This window comes from Bufo gargarizans, chromosome 5 (genome assembly GCF_014858855.1).
Source record: "Bufo gargarizans isolate SCDJY-AF-19 chromosome 5, ASM1485885v1, whole genome shotgun sequence".
NCBI lineage: Eukaryota > Metazoa > Chordata > Amphibia > Anura > Bufonidae > Bufo > Bufo gargarizans.
Window position 1 is genome coordinate 26612883 of NC_058084.1, and position 4658 is coordinate 26617540.

Here is a 4658-nt window from a genome sequence, read left to right on the forward strand (position 1 = left end):
GGTAAGAAAATGGCTGCAGCCTGAGACATTGAGCCCCTCGCAGATGGTGGAACGGGTGGTGGTCGATCGTTTGGTGCGCACACTGCCAAGGGCCATACAGCGCTGGGTTGGTCAGGGAGACCCCGGCGACCTGGATCAGTTAGTAAGCCTTGTCGAGGGGTATGTGGCAACCCAGGACTTGGTGCGGGACTCAACGCAGGCGCAGGAATCCCGTCGGGCTCCCTCTCAGGCTAGGGATCCGGAAAAAGGGACCCAACCACAAAGGGGGGGGGGAAGGCTAGTCCTACTCCAGGGAAGAGAGACCGGGGAGGGACCACGGGGATTCAATGTTGGCACTGCCACAGCCTGGGACATACGGCAGCGAACTGTCCTCAAACACCTGAACCCATGGACTGCGGGTTCACTCGCCGGTCCTCTTTCTTTGCCCGGCCTGTATGTACCGCGGATGCCAGGCCGACCACCGATATGCCACCTCTGTGCCAAGTCTTGGTCAATGGGCATCCGATTAATGCTTTGCTGGACTCTGGGAGCCTGGTGACCCTAGTGCATGAGTCCTTAGTGTCTGAGACACTCTCAGAGAAGCAAACCCTGTCCATTGTCTGTATCCATGGGGACCGCCGGGAGTACCCCACTGCCAGGGTTACCATGTCCGTGTTGGGCAAAGAGGTGCAGCATGTCGTCGGAGTGGGACGCCAAATCCCTTATGCCGCCATACTGGGAAGGGATTTTCCTTTGTTCTGGACTCTATGGAAGAGCAATATGCCTTCCCTTAGGGACAGACGACAATCGGGCCCAGTGCCCGAGGATCCCGATGCAGGGATACCAGCTGTAGGGGTCACCACATCACCTGTAGAGTGTCATCCCGATAGGTTTCCCCTAGAGGTGTTGGCAGGCGAATCCGTGGAAACCCCGTCCATCCCGGACCTGGAGGTATCTCGTGACACGTTCGGGACCGCCCAGCTCCAGGATCCGACATTATTACGGGCGAGGGAAGGGGTGACAGTGGTAAATGGGGTGGCTCAGCACCCAGGGGCCGACTCAGTGTTTCCCCATCTGGCTTTTAACCAGGACCTGCTGTATAGGGTGGACAAAGTGCAGCACGAGGTAGTGGAGCAGCTGGTGGTACCCCAGCCATACCGCCGTGTGGTACTGGACTTGGCCCACTCCCACGTGCTGGGAGGACATTTGGGCGTAAAAAAAAACCAAGAGCGGATTCTGCAAAGGTTCTATTGGCCCGGGGTTTATGAGGAGGTCAAAAGGTTTTGCCAATCCTGTCCAGTGTGTCAGATGACGAGCCCCCAGCCCCACTATCGCAGTCCCCTAGTACCCATGCCCATCATAGAGGTCCCCTTCGAAAGAATAGGGATGGATCTGGTAGGCCCCATAAACAAGTCGGCCAGAGGGCACCAGCATATCTTGGTGGTCTTAGACTATGCCACCAGATATCCTGAAGCGATCCCACTACGTCATACTTCTGCTAAGCTCATAGCTAAAGAACTCATGGGTATGTTCGCAAGGGTGGGGATTCCAAAAGAGATCCTGACCGACCAGGGGACGCCCTTCATGTCTAAGGTGACGAGGGAGCTCTACAAGCTTTTAGGGGTTAAACGGTTGCACACGTCCGTATACCATCCTCAGACCGACGGACTAGTGGAACGCTTTAAAAAAAAACTAAAAACTATGCTTAAAAGAACCGTAGCCAAAGACGGAAAGGATTGGGACCTGTTGCTGCCGTACGTATTGTTCGCAGTGCGAGAAGTGCCCCAGGCATCTACGGGATTCTCGCCCTTCGAGATATTATACGGTCGACGGCCAAGAGGGTTGCTGGACATCGCTAAAGAGGCGTGGGAGCAAAAGCCCACCCCCCACAAGAGTATTATAGAGCATATAGAAAAGATGCAGGACCGTATAGAGACAGTCCTACCAATCGTCCGGGAACACATGGAAGCCGCCCAACTGGCACAGAGCCGGGTATACAACCGGAGTGCCCAGGTCCGGACATTTAACCCGGGTGACCGGGTACTGGTGCTAGTCCCCACCATTGACAGTAAGTTTTTGGCACAGTGGCAAGGTCCCTACGAGGTGAAAGAGAAGGTAGGGTCAGTGAATTACAAGATATCCCAGCCAGGCCGGCGGAAGCCAGAACAGGTATATCATGTAAATTTACTGAAATCGTGGAGAGATAGGGAGTGTCTCATTGGGGACAGCCCAAGCACTGTCTTGTCTGCGTGGAAGATCCCAGCTCCACTCGAGGTCCCGGAGGGCACCTCCGCGGTAAAGATAGCGGGTGGTCTGTCGACTAAACAAGCTCAGGAAGCCAAAGAGTTGGTGAGTCGAAATAGGGACGTATTCTCTGAGCTTCCTGGTCGAACTTCGGTAGTCCGACATGACATCGTCACCGAGCCCCACGTCAGGGTACGGTTAAAGCCGTATTGTGTACCGGAGGCCCGGCGACAGGCCATTTCAGAAGAAGTAAGGTCCATGTTGAGGTTAGGGGTGATTGAGGAGTCAAGGAGCGAGTGGGCCAGCCCCATAGTCCTCATCCCAAAACCTGACTGTACTCTGCGCTTCTGCAATGACTTTAGAAAGCTCAACGAAGTGTCGAAATTCGATGCCTACCCCATGCCCCGGGTAGACGAGCTCATAGAACGGCTAGGGAAAGCTCGCTATTTCTCGGTCCTCGACCTCACAAAAGGATATTGGCAGGTGCCTCTCACGGAGGCGGCAAAGGAGAAGACTGCCTTTGTCACCCCCGAGGGGTTATTTCAGTACCAAGTTTTGCCCTTTGGCCTACATGGCGCTCCAGCCACCTTCCAGCGATTGATGGACGTCATCCTACGGCCCCATCGTCCATATGCTTCGGCATATCTGGACGACATCATCGTGTTTAGCCAGGACTGGGAGAGTCACCTGCCCAAGGTACAGGCCGTAGTCGATTCACTTAGAAAAGCTGGACTGACGGCCAACCCAAAAAAGTGTTCGCTCGGGTTCGAGGAGGTCCGGTACCTGGGATACGTGATTGGGCGGGGAGTTGTCAAACCCCAGGTAGACAAGGTTGAGGCGATCAAGAGCTGGCCCAGACCTCTTACCACCAAGCAAGTACGTTCGTTCCTAGGGATGATAGGATATTACATGCGCTTTATCCCCAACTTTGCCACAGTAGCGGCCCCATTGACAAGACTTTTAAAGGAGAGGAAGACGGTGATGGTCCGCTGGGATGAGCAGGCGGAGGAGGCATTCTCCCGTTTGAAGTCGGCTCTGTGTGGGTCCCCGGTTTTGGTGACACCCGACTTCACACGGGAATTTGTCGCTCAGACGGACGCCTCTGGAGTGGGCCTAGGGGCAGTACTCTCTCAGGAAATCAGTGGGGAGGAACACCCTGTTGTCTTCCTGAGTCGCAAACTCACCCCAGCGGAAACCAGGTACAGCGTGGTAGAGAGAGAATGCCTGGCCATTAAGTGGGCCCTCGAGTCCCTTAGGTACTATCTGTTAGGGAGAAGGTTCCGTCTGGTGACCGACCATTCCCCTCTCCAGTGGATGAGTCGGGCCAAGGAGGGGAGTGCCCGGGTCACCAAATGGTTCTTGTCCCTCCAGAATTTTAAGTTCAGTGTCGAACACAGGGCAGGCCGCTTACAGGGGAATGCCGATGCCCTGTCCCGGGTACACTGTTGTACATGTGTCCAACCCCTCAGGATTGAACAGGGTGTGCAACCCTTCAGGGTTGAACAAAGGGGGGGGATATGTAGGAGAGTACCTGGGGTGGTAGTAGACGGAAGGTACGTGCCACCGGGGTCCTGGCCCCGGTGGAGTAAGAGCCAGAAAAGTGCATTTTGCAGTGGTTATGCTGTTAACACAGCGGATCCGGGCCGGCTCTTATTGGGAGCAGGCAGATATGCGGGCGGGTGCCTGTCTCCCCACGGTCCAGGCCAGGGTTAAAACCTGACCAGCAACAAGGGTGTGGTGTGCAATGTGAAGCTTCTGTGTTCTCTGGCTGTGAGAGTGAGAAGTGGAGGTGAGCTGGGCTGTGTGCTGAGGCCTGTGGAGGACTGTGCAGGATCCTGCAGCTGAAACCAGGAGGGATCCGTGTCCTGTGGCTAGAAGCAAGACCCATGGACTTACTTCACCAAGGAGAAAAAGGTGACATTACTCCTGGCTTTCAATAGACTTTGCTTTATGTGACTGAAACAGGCCTCAAGTAGCTGCAGCAGGGACTTGCTGTGTTTGAACTATTATTTTGCTGTTGTGTGTGGCCACCCTCCCTATGAACTGCACCGTCTTTCACAAATATGCACCGTGTGAATAAACAAAGCATCGTGTTTTACACCAAGACCATTCTGTGTTGCCTCTATACTGCACTCGCTACCACTGCCTACCAGAGCGGATCCCCACAATATATAAATATGTGTGTGTGTGTGTGTGTGTGTGTGTGTGTGTATATATATGTGTGTGTGTGTATATATGTGTGTGTGTGTGTGTGTGTGTGTGTATATATATATAATATAGAAATGGAAATTCAAGGCAGCACTCCTGGTAGTAGATGGTATGGGTGCCAGCGGTGGAGTCACCTCACCAAGGTGTATCATATAGAAAGAAGAATAACACCGCAGCACTCCATTTAGTGAAAAAAGTGGGACCCTTTATTCACCTATGCGACGTTT